This window comes from Gossypium arboreum, chromosome 3 (genome assembly GCF_025698485.1).
Source record: "Gossypium arboreum isolate Shixiya-1 chromosome 3, ASM2569848v2, whole genome shotgun sequence".
Lineage (NCBI taxonomy): Eukaryota > Viridiplantae > Streptophyta > Magnoliopsida > Malvales > Malvaceae > Gossypium > Gossypium arboreum.
The window spans coordinates 124,559,127-124,577,411 of record NC_069072.1 but is presented as its reverse complement, the minus strand read 5'-3'; the positions used below and the strand labels follow the sequence as shown (position 1 = coordinate 124,577,411).

The 18,285-nt window shown below is 30.1% G+C and overlaps 1 long non-coding RNA gene across 1 annotated transcript; it reads right to left on the bottom strand.

Annotated features, from left to right (window-relative positions):
• Positions 1–17,208: 17,208 nt before the first annotated feature.
• LOC128290157 (uncharacterized) lies at positions 17,209–18,285 on the bottom strand. Its single transcript, XR_008279797.1, has 2 exons — positions 18,155–18,285; positions 17,209–17,466 (listed from the first exon to the last, which is right to left on the bottom strand). It is a non-coding gene; the product is annotated as an uncharacterized LOC128290157 (long non-coding RNA).

Below are 18,285 nucleotides of genomic sequence, written 5' to 3'. Positions count from 1 at the left end.
CTCAAAAAATTCCCAACTTTTGGGCTACCCAATATCAAATCTCCATCACCATCTATTAGATCGGCTTAATTTTCTAATATGTGCTCCTCCATCACCAGTCATTGTCTAATCTTTTACTCTCAGTGATTTTTTTTAGACTTATTAATTGTTATTTACTTGGATTCTTAATTAATTTGAACGTAAGTTTATTTGATAAGGGGATGATATTGTTAGGTTTGTCATGACTGAGATCATAGTAATGGTGAAAGTGTTAGTGGATGAAACGAAGGTGATGGGTGGTAGTGGAGAGTTTTGATAGTTAGCAGATGATAGGGGTTTATGGGTTTTGATGACTTTCAATTTCTTGTTTTTTTCTTTACTATCAATTTGACTTTTTGATACCTTAAAAGAAACGGAGAAGGTAGGGAAACAAAAAAAGCAGGAGCAGGAGAGAATAAAAAATTAGAATAAAAAAAGAAAGTTAAAAAATATTAAAAAATTAAATTGCTCAAAACGAGAAAATATGGGGACTAATTATATAATTTAATCTAAATTTTTTGTTTGAAATAATAATTTAACATGCCACATTAGTTTACCATTACATCGTTAACGGTAATTAACGGCTCAATGACTACAATGTTACAACTCGATAATAACGTAAGTGACTAAAACATAACATTTCAAATATAAGTGACTAAAATGTAACTTAAGTTAAATAAAAGGGACCATGCATGCAGTTTACCCTTTTATTTAACCTGAGTTAAATTATTCGCGAGGAAAGAAACATCAACTTTCTTGTAATGCAGGTATGAATGGCAGAATTTGACCCTTTTATTTCTCTTACAATGCAGGTAGAGTGCGATTGGTTCTTAGAGGGCTGAGATAAAAAGCAAAAGGTTCCTTCTTTTCTTTGCTTAAAATTTGTCTTGTTATAATGGGGAAAGTGAAGAATGTTAAGTGTTATAATGGAGGTTCTGAAATGTTGGAGGATTTAAGGTTTGATAATCTGTTAGCGGAAGCAAGAAGCGAAAGCTTTAGAGTTAGAAATATAAAGGAAATCAACAAACAATTTAGTGAAATTGACATGGAAGATATTGATTCAGATTATGGAATATTTTGGAGTTCTCTTATTGATTATATTTCTGTACTTGCTCATAAATCAGATGTACAACCTCCTAAGAAGATCAAGCGTGATGGTAAAATAGATGGAAGCTTGGAAAACCTTCTAAGGAGATAACTTGTGATAGTGTGGTAGATGAAAGCTTGAAAGAGTTTCTAGGTTCTTTGGATACGATCCCGGAATTCATCCATGGAACTTACAATACAAATGTGAATCGGAAGAATGACAGAATTGTTCTGATTTGAATATCCTTACATTGGATGATACTCGTGAAGGGGGTTATGCACCATTTGTACCATCAACATCATTGGTATGCATATTTTCTTTGCAACTCTTTGAATTACATTTGTTCCTTCTTCCAAAGGAAAAAAAACTAAAACAAAGACAGTTTTTATATGTTCTAACTCCATCCGGAGGTTCATGAAATGTTTTGTTTTATTACATTTCCACCCTTCATATGGTGCTTGTTCTTTTACTGTTTTTTTCTTGTTGAATGTGCATATTGCCTATGAAAAGGCTGTAGAAGAGTGTAAGGAAGCTATTAGGACTCCTAGCCAGCCTCAGTTTAGGGAGAAGGTTATGGCTCTTCTTAGAACTCCTTAGGACCAAAAGGAGTTTGATAATCTTTGGCGAGAAGTAACTTTAATTACCGTAAACCAATGCAAGGTGCTGGAAGTATATGCCACAGACTAATCAAGAACTATTCAACCAAATCTAAAGAAAAATCACTCCTTGATTTGCACCAAGGCAAGACTGGTTTCTCCAACTTCAGTTGGTGTTTACTTGTTTGTTCTTTTTTTTAAATATGCATGTTATGTCTAAAGTATGCACATAGTAATTGAGATCATTGCCCCTTGCTACTGTTTATTCCACTTGAAATATAATTCAGTGTTTACTATTACACGATTGCTATCCAATATTCTTCAAAGTGCAGCTCTCATCAAAGACAAATTTCATTTGAAAGTACTTTGAGTAGTTGTGTCTACCTTTTCTTTGGCCCATCAGATTTTGCATGATTGTTTTGGTTCCATGGTTTTGGTTGAGCAGAACTTGTCGAACTTGTTAACAGTTGCGGTCTGTAGTTTCAGTATTTTCTCAGATATTTTAAATGAAATTTACTAAACAACGTTAGCTTTAATGTTTATTTCGTTACACTTGCAGAACTAAAGATGAAAATTGATGAATATAGGTCAGACTGCCGCAAACTTTTGTGTCTCTTACGTGGATTTTCTTTTGGTTGGAGGTGAGTGTTTTATATTATTGGTGCATTGTCTAGTGTTCCTTTGTTTCATCCTGCCACGGTCCTCGTTAACTCCTAACATGTTCTCCTAGCAAATTTAGAACAGGGAAAAGAGCAGGTTTATGCAACGGAACTATTGCAAAATTTTAAAAAAGCGTACCTCCCAGAAAGACCCTTTTAACAGTTTGTGCATATAAAACTAAATAATCTTAACATATACTGCCTTTATGTGCATTCCATGAATTTTTCTGGTTTTTAAGCCATATTTATGAAACTGGAACTCTATGTTAATAAATTCCATGATTTCTTGGTGCAAATGGCAGAAACTACTGTGGGTTTTTTTTTTTTGAGCAAAGCTTCTAGATATCTAACTGTGTATATTTGATCAGAAACTGCCTAGTTATGAAGATGCATTTCCACCATGGTTGGACAACTTGCATTTGAATGCCTTGGGATGAGAAGTAGCATCGTGTATGAAATGATTTAAATCCTGGAAAATTTTGATATAAAATTAACTTTATTTATATAATATAACCATAGAAATGTGGAAACTAATGATTTATGTCTTTCATTTACATTGGTACATACCAGCATTTTTATAAGCTTTGATTGATTGGTAGGAAATATATAATGGAGAAATGATGCAAAAAATGCTTAATCGTAATATACTGTTTTTTGTACTTATAATGGATAAATCATAAAAGTTGGTGCCTAGTTTTGAATGGAATTGAATTAGTGGTGAGGAGCGACGTCAAGGGAGAACCATGTCTTGGTGTTCTTTAAGGAATCATCGTTACATTAATTTTGGAAATGGATGGGAATGGAAAACATCATGGGTTTTTCTATTATTTAAGCTTGTGGAAAGAAAAATTAAATATGAAAAACTCAACTAATATTATAAAACCAACCAAATAAACACAAAAAGGTGTAGATGAATTAAAACTCAAGTAAGTGGAATCCGTGTGTTGGCCTGATGGTGAGGGTGTTCATCACTTTAGGTGTAGTTTGGGTTTAAGTCGCTTTAGTCACATTACTGTTAGGGTTTTGTTTTCTTATAATTCACCAAAAGAAAAAAGAAACCACTCCTTTAATAAGCTTACAAAATATTAAAGATTAATAAAGAAAAATTGAAAAATAATAAAGATTTTTAAAGAAAGAGGGATAAAATATTGAAAATAGTGATAAATTTGAATTATTAAAAAATTGGGCAATCGATGCTATTCATCAATTTTTTTAGATTTTTAATTTTTTAAGATTTAAGATAAAATTTTATATATATCTTAATCTCTAAAATTTTATACCTAAAATTTTAAACTTAACATTTATTTTAATTTTTTTAAAGAAATTTTGTAAAAAAGTTAATATACTATTTGATACTTATATATATCTTTAATGTTTAATTTAGTACTTGAGTTTGGATTCAATACTCAATTTGGTATTTAAGTCGTTTTATATTGATAGTTGAGTTTTCTTTGTTCCATACAAGTACTTAAATGGTTAAATTTGATTTTAATGTTCAATTTGATACTTAAGAGTTTCTTTTGTCTCAATTAAGTACTTATGTTTGTTTTTTTATGACACACTTGTCAAATATTTATTAAGTCACATAATATTTTTTAATTTCGATGTCAATTTGAACATCAAAACCAAACTTAAATATCAAATTAAAACAAAAAAATATTAAAACCAAATATAAATATTAAATAATATATAAACAAAAGGAAAAAAAATCTCATCTATTAAGTTGGAAGAAACTTAAAGACTGTCACATTACCATTTTCCAAAAATTCTTAGTTGGTAAATGAAAAAATTTTGTAGCAGTGGTAAAAACAAGTTTAATATGATAAATGTTAGAAAAGATTTTAGATGGTGTTTAGATTTTGTTTAGTATTTGAATTTTACATTTTCTTTAATTTGGTATTACCTTTTTTCAATTTAGTACTTAAAATTTTTAAATATTATACAAATTACTCTAAAATATTAATGGTGTTATTTTTTAGGGAAAAATAACTAATGTATGATTGGTAAGTGGTAAATAACATGAAATTTAATGACATAAATTATTACACACTTATTTGAAGCTTTCTATGTTTATTAAACAATATGCTCAAATTATACTTTTCATTATAATTGAGATCATTTTGATTGTTAATGGAATAAATGATTTAAGGGGTTCCATGCTTAAAGCATGACTTAGTCTTCACAAAGCCCTCAATTCTATAAAAATATCGTCAATATTAGAAAAAATTATGTTACAAATATGCTTAACAAATGGATATTGAAGAAGAAAATATGAGTTTTAAAAACCCAAAAAAAATCATAATGTTAAATTTAAAAATAAAACTAAAAGTAACTTAACATTTAAAATACAAAAAGAAATTGCATGTTATTTGCCACATGTTGATCTACCTCATTAAAACACTATTAGTACATTAGAGTAATTTGTATAACATTTGACAAATTTAGGTATCAAATCGGGAAAAAAAAATTAGGTACCAAATTAGAAAAAAAAAGTGTCTTCAACTACCAAATTGACCCTAAAAATGTCACATTACTAAATTTGAAAAAAGGGTCAAGTTCAGATACCAAATGTCAAATTAAACCCTTTTAGTATAGATGAAATTATCATTTTCATTTGATTTAAATTTTAAAAAATTTTATGGGTGTTTTGTAAATAATTTTGATTGAGTTGATAATCGGTTAACTCGTGACATCAAATTCAATTAGGCTTTTATATTAGCTATAAGAGTGTGTTTAGATAACACAAAGTAATTGGATGAAAGTGTAATTACTAAAAGCAGTAATTACATCCTTTCGTAATTACAAAGAATTCTAATTTACTAGACGTGCTTGATTAATAGAATAATTATATTATAATTGTTAGATCATTTTCAAATATTTATAGTGTTCCAATAACTATAAATGAAATGATGTAATTAATCAAAAGTTAAATAATTTGATTATTTGGTCAAGAGTAATATCACTTGATTTTTGACAAAATTATAGCTATTCAAATAATATTATTTGATAGTTATAATATTAAATAAATAATTATGTGTTTTTAAAGACATTATTATTTATAAAAGACACTTATTGAAATATGTCCCTATAAAGAGTCATGAAAATTTCTATAAATAAAATGAGATTTGTAATGACCCGATAGTTAGGGTGTCGAAAAGTGAGGTTCGAGACTCCATTTCTGTAAAACGAATTCATAAATATTTTTATAAAAATTTTACGAGGTTAGTTTAGAGATGAATTAATTTTGGATTAATAGATTTTATGAAATTAGGAGTGATTAAGGTACAACGACTAAATTGCGTATTAGTTAATAGTTGAATTATAGATTGAAATAAATTAAAAGGGCCAAAGTAGCAATTATACCTTCGTTTCTTTTAAAGTAGACGGTCATGGGTTAAAAACAATATATATATATATATATATATATATATTATGATTTAAATTAACTTTAATGCATGTATATTATAATAATAATAAATAAAATGAAGACAAAATAAAAGAAATAAGAATGAAAAGAGAAAGAAGAAGAAAGAAGAAGAAAGAAATTGAGAAAGAAACGCACGGAAATTAGGGGTTTTAACCTTCCAACTTCAATTGTTTATTGCAATTTAGTCATTTTTTTATAATTTTTATGTAACACCATTTAATCCTTTTCCATCATCGGAATAGGATTACAGGGCATTACTAATCATTACAGTTCGATTATGATTAATAGAGAAAGAAATATAATTCAGTTTATAAAATATATCTTATTGTCCCTTAATGGGCCCTTAAGACTTACAATGTATGTTAGAACCAAACCGGGACTCAATCGGAAGCTTATAAATTTTTTCGTACAATTCTTAAAATTTCCTTTAATAAACAGTATCACACGCCTGTGTGGCCTAGGAGACACGCCCATGTCTCCATGGCACGTCCGTGATGTCACCCTGTATGACTCACACGGCTTAGACATGCCCGTGTCCTTTACCCGTGTACAATACTGACTCATTACTCATGAACAAACTAGTTTCACACGGTCAAGTCACACGCCTGTGTGTTCAGCCCTTGTGGATTTATTTTCAATTCGAATCTAGTGCAGTTTTCACACAGTCAAGCACATGCCCGTGTTTTTCACACGGCTGAGAAACACGCCCGTGTCTCTGCCCGTGTGATAAAACCTGGGTATTCTATTTTACAAAATTTAGGTGCAGGGGACACACGACTTAACAACATGCACGTGTGTAAGCCGTGTGTCTCACACGGTCTGATCACACGCCCGTGTGACAGGCCGTGTGGACTCAAAATAAACCTTATAGTTCAAGTTTACCAACCCTACAAACCTTGAATAACAAGCAATTTAAAATACAATCTTTCAACCAGTCCAAAACATGATTAAACATATCTAATACACACTAAAACCACCAGTACAACAATCTATTATATGTATTTTATTAACCATTAAACAAAGAAACTTCAAAATTTATACTTAAATTCCATTTAAATCAATTCAAAATGGACTATATTATAACATACACTTTACATTTATTAACTATCCATTAACATTCTTCACTAACATCACTTATATTTAAAATAACATCAAAGACAACCTAGGTACATGTCATTCCTCAGGATAAGATACATCACCAAGTATTTGAGTTCGGGAGTTGACTTGGATGCTGAGACGTTAGTCACTTTGTACCTAACCTGCACACGGAAATAAACCGTACGCTGAATATACACTCAATGGTATTTCTATAAACCAATACTTAACTTGCATTTAAAACACAACCATAAACTTTAACAGTAAGAACTTTATAAATTTTCATTCAATTATCCTTATATCATAGTAACATTTATCAATAAAATCATATTCAGTAAGAAAATACAGTTTCAATCAGTATCTTTCAGTGTTCAGTACAGTAGTTTACCCCTATTAACATAACTCGGACTTGGTCGGATACGCGAATCCAACCCACACACCAGTAAAGCACATAGTGCTTCATCGGCCGAAGCTGAAAAATAACAGTAATAGTAACAGTACGGTACAGAGTACCTCATTGGAATTTAATCTGGAACAGTAAAAATAACAGTACGGCACTTATAGTGCCTTATCGACTCAAGGTCAAAGTATCCCTGAACACTTCCAATCCTATGGCAGGCCAATTATATCCGACTAGCCCGACACTGTTAATGGGGTTTTTCAATTTTTTTTTAAATTTAAACATTCACATTTCAAATCAGTATAGTAAGATAACGATACTTACCTTATCTTCATTTTCTACACAATTTAAATAATAAATACAATAAATAACTATTAGGTTCGGTTTATAGAAATACAAACCGTAATTTTGAAGCTATTCTTCGCCCACTTTCTCTTTTCCTTTCTTTGTCGATATTTTTGGTACTACGTTAGCTATGAAAAATTAAACAATTTAAAAATTACCAATATACTATTTAACATTATACATTTCAATTTTCACACAACTTTTACCTAAATTCCAATTTAGTCCTTAAACTATAGCTATTTCTTTTCTTCAAAACCAATCCCATATTTTCATTCTAATCCATCTTTTACAAGTCTTAACACTAAACTTCCTCCATAAAACATCAATTCTACAATATTTTTAATTTAGTCCCTACTATAACAAAACTTATATCTCTTTTTACAATTCAATCCTTCTCCCACTTCTAACTTGAATTTCTATCACTTTATCTCATAATTCATTCAATTGTTTAACTTAATCAACATCTAAAAATTCACTAACTTTCTAAATTTCAACATAATTCAAGTAGAGCTTTGTTCTAAGATTCCAAAAACATGAAAATCACAAGAAAATGGACTAAATTGACTTACCAATTAAGCTTCAAAATTCAAAACTCTAATTTTCCCTTTTATTTTTCTTTCTCTTTCTTTCTTTCCTATTCCGTTTTCATTCTCTGTTCCCTTTTTCTATTTTGTTTCTTTATTTTCTTTTATTTACTTTAACTATTATATTATATTATTATTATATTTTAGTAATTATTATTATTTACTTATAATATAAGTAACATATACTTATACTACACATGTATGTATTATACTTTATACACATGTAAATAATTTTTACCACACATTTGTCAGTTAAGGTTTATTTACTGATTTAGTCCTTTGACTTTTCTTTATTCTTCAATTCAACTTTTACCCTTTTATTCAATCTAGTCCTTTCACTAAATTAGCTTTTATTCATGCTAATTCACTTAACCAAAGTCTAATTAACCACACTACTAGCTTCGTAAATATTTCTAATAAATATTTATGAATTTATTTTGCGAAAATAATGACCCTAAAATTTAATTTTTTGATACCCTTAAACTTTGGATCGTTACATTTTATATTTTTGGAATGTCGGTACCTTGAACTACACGACCCATGTTGTAATTTTTAGTATTATTCAAGATTTTAAATGTTGACATTGTTGAATAGTTTAAGTATTAGGGATTAAATAGATAGATTTTAATATTGTTGAATTGATTGTATATGATACTGTGTATATATGTGAAATTAAGACATTAGTTGTATTGAAAAGTGAAATGAAACCCTATTAACTATTCGGGCTGAGTCGGATATAGATGGCATGCCATAGGATAGGAAAAGTTCAATGATTACTTTGACCTTGAGTCGACGAGACACTGGGTGCCAATTTACTTCGGTTTAATCGATGAGACACTGAGTGTCAATTTATATAGCACTGGGTGCAGTTATTACTTCGGATTTATCCGATGAGGCACTGGGTGCCAAACTGGTGTGTTGGTTGGATAGGGGAAAATTAAATAATAATTTATGTGATTGATATTGAAATGGCAAAGATGAGAATTGAATATGAGATGAGAAATGAAATATGAAATGAGATGTGAAACTTGAAATGAATTCAAGTATTGATCAAAGAGATGAATCATGCCATTGCATGAGTTGTAATATGCAAATGCTATATGAAATGCCATTAATATGTGCATGAACATGTGGAAATTTTAGTAGATGTGAATAAGGAATAAGCAAAATTATATTATTGATTTGAAACACATGTACATAGCTTCACTTGTTGCATTTTGCATTTTAATTACTTATATCAAGTTTATATTATTTGGATTATAGAAATACCACTGACTTATACTCAGCGTGCGATTTTGTTTTCCTTGCGCAAGCTAGGTACTGTTCGACTTATCGTCGACTCAACATCAAATAACAAATCCCAAGTTCAAGTATGGCGATATCTTATTTTGTAATGGCATGCACCCAGGGAGTCTTTGTTGATATGTTTATGATGATGATATTTTGGTTTTTTAGTTAAATGATAGATAATTGTATATATATGTGGTTATAGTTGAGCCTAGTGCTTGGTATGTGTTTAACTTCAAATTTGGTAACTTTAGGAGTTTAAAGTTAGTTCAATTATGGTGAATGTGATATGAACAAAAGTCTTGAATGGTTCATGTGTTATTGATGTGTTTGAAGATATAAAATGTGATACCAATAAGGGTACATTGGTTAGGCATATTGGATGATTGTTTTGACATATTTTGATGTTTAATTGTGTTTTGGATAGGTTAAGTGGTTGGTTAGTGCTCAAGCAAGTAGAAAATGGTAAACTTGAGTTTTAAGGTACTTTAGGTGCATACGGATGTGTGTCACACACCGGCAACACACACGGGCATGTAACCCAAGTCAGTGAGTTAATGGGTAAAGACACAGCCGTGTGTCTCAAGTCAGTAAGTTTCACAGGCAAGGACACGGGTTGGGACATGACCGTGTGTCCTAACTTCAAGAGTCACACGGCCGTGTGTCCCTTATTTTTAAATTTTTTTGGAAATGACCCTAAACTTTCAAAACTGTTCCAAATTAGTCATTGCCTGTATTTAAACTATTTTTAGGATCTCATAAACTCGAAATAGGGGTTGTAAGAGTAATTTTTACTCTGAATTGGAATGGATTAGTAAACCTAAATTAAGTGCATTCTACTTGTAACACCCCTAACCTGTATCTATCACCCAAACAGGGTTACAGAATATTACTGAGAATAACTAAGTATGTATAATCAATTCTAGTCAAATTTACTATTCACAAATGAAAACATTCAAACTGTCTCTTAAATGGACCCTCGAGGCCCAATATGAACATTAGAATCGAGTCAGGACTTATTCGGAGTCTTAGAGAAATTTTCACGAAACTACTAAATTTTTCGCACATACATAGCTCACACGCCCGTGTGCCTTAGGGACACACCTGTGTGGACAGGACGTGTGGTTACACATGCCCATGTCCTGACTCTGTGTAACTCTCTGACTTACATTCTATGAACAAATTGAAGTCACACGACCAAGTCACATGCCCGTGTGCCAGGCTGTATGGTTATTTTAAATTATAATTTTAAGTACAGGCTTCACACGGCCAAATCACATGGTCGTGTCTAAGAACATGTTACCCACACGGTTGAGACACACGCTCGTGTCTTAGCCTCTATGCCTAATTTAGAACATTCTGCTTCTAAATTTTAAGATGCAGGGACACACGGCTACAACACATGCCCATGGCGCAAACCATGTATCACACACTGCCTAGACACACGTTTGTGTGTCTACTCGTGTAGACGAAAATAGTCCATTTTAAGACCACACTTCTCACCCTTTATATAACCTACCTGCACACAACCTTCAAATACACAAATATGTCCAAACCAATCAACCAAATCAACCAAAACACAAGTTTTTCATCTACCAACATACCATAATACTACTTTATCCTAATTTTTCAAAATGGTTTCATTCATTACCTTACCAAAATAACTTCAAAACATAGATATTCAAACATACAAATATCAATATTTCAAAACTACATCTTTCAACCTTGTCCTATACATGCCATATAAATCAAAAGTTGTATTCAAAATCTACCGGTGTAACTCTGGATAATATTTCCTGATGTGTTGATCCGATCCACCAATATCACGCAAATCTACAGGAACCATTAACACACACAGTAACCTTTGGGAGCTTAGTAAGTTCATAGGTTCATAATAACAATCTTACCAAGCATTTAAAACTAATTCAATAAATAATATTAAACATTCAATTTCCTGCCAAATAAAATTTCAAACGATGAGTTCACTCAATTGAGCTCAACACCCAAATATCAATTCATAGTTCAATACTTAGCCTCAACTATCACTTACCCACACATGTCAAATTAAGGAATGACTTACAGATTTGAGTACGTCATTTGCTTAGTGCCATGATTCACAACTCAATATGGTTAATACCATACCTACGTTTCACAACTCAGTATGGGAAATACCATACCTACGTTTTATAGCTCAGTATGGATAATACCATACCTACGTATCATAACTCAGTATGGAAAATACCATACCTACGTATTATAGCTCAGTATGGATAATACCATACCTACGTATCATAAGTTTTCCATAGATTAACCTTGGTCTTATTCGTCAATTCATCATTTGACACAACACGAACGTACTCAATCCTACGTTTTCCCCAATTTGAACTTCCAATCCAATCTTTATATTGTTTCACATTATTAACAATTCAATAGTAACATGTAGATGACATCACATAATTTCTAATTTAACAAATAATTGCACAATTCAACCATATGAACTTACCGGGGCCAATTTGTAAAAGTTGTACTATTTTAGGGACTAATCGATAATTTTTCCTTTTCCTCGTTTATCTTCAGATTCTTGATCTAAAATATAAAATTATTTACTCATCAGCATCTACTTCATTTCCAATTCAATTCATGCTTTATGCCCTTTAATTTTTAAAATTACACATTTACCCCAAACTTTACAATTTTTACAATTTAGTCCCTACTTAATTAACCTCTCAATTGAACTGATTTTTCTCAATTAACACTTTATTCTATCACTTTAAACTACTTCATAACATTTGGAAATAAGAATTTCAACAACAAACCCTAATTTCAATATTTTTCACAATTAGGTCCTAAACATCAATTTCTATTGAAATTACTTAAATAAATCATCTCACAACCAAATTAAAGCTTCAATTTCATGCCAATTCATCGTAAAATTTCAGCACTCATCCATGGAAACTTCCAAAATCATCCATAGAATCAAAAACTAATGAATTAGATAGTAGTACCTAGTTGTAAAAGTCACAAAATATGAAAAATTACCAAGAAAAAGCAAGAATTGAACTTGCATGATGAAAAATATGAAAAAAAAAAACTTTTAGAGCTCTCTAATGGCTGTTTTTGGCTGGAGAAAGATGAAGAATTGTCTAGATTTCTTTTTAGTGCATACTTTATTTAGTTAATTTTGTAAAATTTCCAATTTTACCCTTATTTCACATTGTTTTATTGCTGATTTCCTTGTCCACGCCGTCCAGCCACTCTACATTTAGGCTTATTTGCCTTTTAAATCCCTCCTATTTAGTCACTTGACCTATTTAATCACTATTTAGCAAATTTTGCACCTTTTACAATTTAGTCCTTTTCAATTAATGAATCATCAAAACGTTAAAATTTTCTAATGAGATTTTAATACCTTACTAACACTCCATAAATATTTTTAAAAATATTTTTGACTTGATTTTATGAACTCGAGATCTCAGTACCCCGTTTTCAACTCAATTTATTTAATAATTTTTCCTTAAATTTTAATTTCACCTATTTAAAATTATTTCTAATATCTCACTCACTTCTAAATATTATTTTTATTTAATTTTATAATCTTATTCATCAGATTTAGTGATCTCGAATCACTGTTCCGACACCACTAAAATTTTAGGCTATTACACTACTAACATCATCGAAGATAAAGAAAATAAATAGTCGGAGTATAGACCAATTCTCTGATGCTAATAATTGGAATAGTCTTGTATGTACCCAACTTCTAACATTCAAGAAGGGATAGATAGTGATAAGAGTGTAGACAATGGAAGACCAAGTTTAGCATTGCATAGCACGATTCATCATTTGGTTTTATAAGATTCTAGTATGAAAGTATTAGATTGTCGTGACCACCCCTGTATATTATAATGTTAATGGTTAGTTTACATGTTGATTATGATTGATCATTTGTTTTGATTTGTTTGTAATGATCGTGACCCTAATCTGACGACGGAGAGAGCTTAGAAGTGTTACAAGATTTCATTTGGAAATCACACCAACAAGTTCTAATATGATTTCTATCCTTCCTCTATTCTTTTAATATTATTAAATAGTTCTATAAAGAATTATTGCAGAATTTCTTTGTAGAAATTTAGCTTCTTGTTATAAATTGCTCAGTGCTTAGTGGACTATTCTTTTTAGTGCAAAATGCAAATAGTCATTAGCTTCATTGTATCCTCAATGTTAATTTGCTTGAAACTCTTTTGCATACCAAAAATAGGTGGGGGCAAATATAACCTTAAAATAGTGGCTTGATGCACCCGTTGGAGCCTTGTCCCATTTCTTCTTTTTTTGTTTGAGTTCCGTTTATATGTTCGAGATTTTCCTCACCAGAGATTTGTACTAAGAGTAATTTCCTAGTATAAATTGTAATTCCACAAGTATATAATTTTAAATTCTAAAAAAATTAATCATATAAATTTATCAATAATATTTGAGAAAAGATTATCTAAACAAATAGCAAAACCTTAAATCGAAAGTATTCAACAATACAATTACTAATAATATTAACAAGAAAAATAAATATCCTATAAATTTTATCTAATTATTCTAACATTCCATATTTGTTATACTCTTTATAATCTTCTATTAGTCATTTGACCAAATATAAATAATTAATAATAAATATTATAATTTAGTTAGTATAGATAATTTACAGTATATACTATGTAATTTAGTAGTCAAAATGAAATTATCTCTCATCAATAAATTTTTAAATTATATAAATGAGATTAATAAAATAACATATAATTATATTTGAAAAATAAAATATATATAGTAAAAGGAGAGTTTCACTTACATGGTGTAAAAATTTACACCATTACATATATTGTTATATGATTAATATTTTAATTATCTAATTGTTGAATATATCAAAATAATTATGCTTGTCATGCATGTAAATTTTCGAACTTATCAAATATATATATCATGTCGATCTAAAATATTGTATATATTAATATTTATTGAATGATTAAATTTTTTACATAAGTCAAATAGTTAGAAATTTTAAATTTACGTTAAATTTGACATGCATGATCTAAATGTAATATGAAATATAACTGTTGGATTGCTACAATATTAATCGTACAAAAATATATGGAAGGATAAGTGAATCCCTCCATACCTTAAAATTAAAAATACTATTATTTTTGTATAAAAATAATTTCAAAACTTAAATCATTTATAGGCATGTTTGGAAAGCCATGAGGTAATCGGATTTGAGTGTAATTGTTTGTAATTACTCGTGTAATTACTTTAATTCTCACTCTCACACTCAATTTAGTGGGATCTCCTAATTACAATGGTTGCCTAAACATGTCAGAGATATGTAATTACAAGCAATTTACACTCAAATCTAATTACTAAGTGGCTTTCCAAACAGGTCCTAAATGGAATGCTTGATTGAATTTGGTATCATGAGTAAATTGACACCAACTCAGTAATTAGGGGTGTAAATGAACTGAGCTCAAACGAACAAAACTTTAATTTTATTTATGTTCGTTTGTTTATTTTTTAAGTTGTTCATATTTAGTTCGTGTTTGTTTCAATTTTCAACATCGCCAAAATTTGATAAGGGTCAAAACCACCAAATATAAATTCCTATGACAAAATAATAGTAATAGCAGTATAGAGCAGTAAGGTTGAATCCACAGGGATTGGCTATCTGATTTCGCCTTTTTCCATGACTAGAATCGTTGTCGCGGTCAAAGTCGTGCTCACGACCTGTGCGTAACAATATTGAAAAAATAAAAATAGGGGATTTAAATTACTAAAGCTAATAAAATAAGGAAATACGAAGTGTGATAAAATAAAATAAAAATAGATTCGAAATTTCAAAAATAAATTTAAGAAAATAAAATAAATGAGTAAATAAAATATTTTTAAGCTTAGTCTTAGCCTCGGTGTGCTCCAATCTTGAATCGATCCTTGAAATAGATTTTCCCTTCCAAGCGATAAGCTGGTTATAGCAATTGGAGATCCCTCAAATTGCCAACTCTTCCTCTAGTAGTCAATCCCAATATCACCTGCAAATCGACCGTTGTCAAATTTCCAACCACGTGGCATGTACCTGTAATTTAAGACTTCGACAGCCTTGTGATCTAAAAAGCCCAACTTGAATTAATGACCTCAACCGTGTGGGTCGTTTAAATCCAATCACTATCTCCTTTGACAGAATCAAACTAACTTTTACCAATTTAGCCCATTTTTGTAAGAGTTCGAATTCAACACACAAACTTCATTCCTGATAAGAGAAATCCAAATTTAATAGTATTTTATCCGATAAATAGACTATCAAATTTCCCCTACTTAGTTGATGATTGTTCTCAAACATGATAGCCACTAAAAATAATTTGTCAATCCCTTCCAAAATCAAAACCCTCTTTCCTAGTCAAGCATACTGCAAACAATGAGGTGTATCAAAAATAAACAATTGCTAAACTCAATCAATAAGCATTTTATAAAATCTCGAACAGTATGTCAAGTTCAACTATTTTACTAAATTTAGGCTTAATCAAACATGCGAAACGATCATACCTAATATATACTTTTATTTATATTTATTTATTTATTATTTATTATTTATTTTTATATTTTATATTTTATTATTATTTTTCCAAATGTAGTCAAGTCTTTTAATGTGAAGTGAGATGACAACCCAAACACCTCATCTCGATTACTCAATTTCATATGTCGCTAATCTATTTATTTCTCCTTTCTCAAGGCAACTCGGTTAGCAGAGTGTTACAAGCTTCGGCTCATTACCAAACCGTTTGACGCGAAATGAGATGACAACCCAAACACCTTACCCCGGTTATTCAACTTGGTCACATTTTCGAATCTTCACTCTTAACCAAGCTATTAGCAAATTTATTTAAAACGAGTACTTTCATTAGGCAAAAAAAAAAAAAAAAACCAACAATTTTTATAAAATATTGACTAAAGCATAACATTTTTAATTCTACAAAATATTCAATGATCAAGCAAGCAATAGTTATTCATGATTCACCCACTTATTTAAGTAAACTAAACATAAAAATTAGAGGTTAATCTCCAAAATGAATTAAAAAAATTATTCTTAGCAAAACACATGCAAAGAAGAATGTAACGCCCCCTTTACCCGAGACCGTCGCCGGAGTCGAGCACGAGGCATTACTAAACTTATTTGAGCACTTAAACAAATTCAAACAATTTATATCACACTTTCCAGACAAGCTGTCCAACTGTGTCATAGTTGCTAAATAATTCATATCTCGAGTTATAAAACTCGAAATCTAAATCCGTAAATTTTCTCTAAATTTATACTCATATATCTACTTACCAATTTTTTTCTAGAATTTTTGGTCAAGCCAATTAGTACAGTTTATTATTTAAAATCTCCCCTGTTTCAGGGTTTGACTACTTTGACCTTTGTGTATTACGAATCAGATATCTCTCTGTACAGAGCTTCAATAACTATGCCGTTTGTCTCTAATAAAAATAGACTCAATAAGGAATCTGTACATATAAAGTATGACTTCTAATTATCTTTGTAAAATTTATGGTGAATTTCCAAAGTCAGAACAGGGGATCCAGAAATTGCTCTGGCCCTGTTTCACAAAAATTTAAACATCTCATAAAATATAGCTCATATACCTGTTTTGCTTCTTCCATATGAAAATAGACTCATCGATATTAGATTCCATAATTTATTCATTATTTAATTCCATTTATACTATTTTTAGTGATTTTTCAAAGTCAAACTACTGCTACTTACCGAAAACTATTTTAGTACAAATATTGTTAACTAGTTTATAACATCTTTACTTCAATTCATTCAAACTCTATACATGCCATATAAATCTTCAAACATAAAACAAAAGCTACCGGAATTGATCTGGATAGTGTGCTTTGTTGTGTTGATCCGATCTACCCACTTCACTTCAAGTCAATCTACATAAAAATATTAAACACACACAAGTAAGCTTATTGAAACTTAGTAAGTTCATAGGTTAAAAGTAATGCTTACCAAACATAATATTTCCAAACAATACCAAAACATTTACTAAAGTTTCCTGCGATTCACAACCATTGTTATAATAATTCACATAGTTGAGCTCAACAAGAATAACTACTCAATCTCTTTCATTTGGATCACTTCTCTTTTATTTCTTATAATCAAATTAGGAAACGGCTTATTTAAATTGAGTACGCGTTGCTCAATGCCACGATTCACAACTCAGTATGGTTTTCCTCATTGAAATACCATACCTACATTTTTTAACTCGGTATGGGAAATGCCATACCTACATTTCTTAACTCAAGATGGATTTGATAATACCATACCTACATTTCACATTTCAAGATGGATAATACCATACCTACATTTCACAACTCAGTATGGATGATACCATACCTACATTTCACACTTTGCCATGGAACAACCATGGTCTTATCCGTCAATTCATCACACGTCACGATACGAACGTACTCAATCCTGCGTTTTTCCTAATTTGCATTTCCACATTTATTCTTTCATTAACAAAATCTACACAATCCCACAACAAATTCGTATATAATAACACATTATATACTTCAATCATTCACAAATAAACATCTAATTTCAATCATATGAACTTACCCGGCTAATTTGTAGAAGATATTGAAATTTTGGGACTATTCCGCAACTTTTTCTTTTCCTCGTTCTTCTTTGGATTCTTGATCTATAATATAAAATATTTCTACTCATTAGCATTTATTTGATTTCTATTT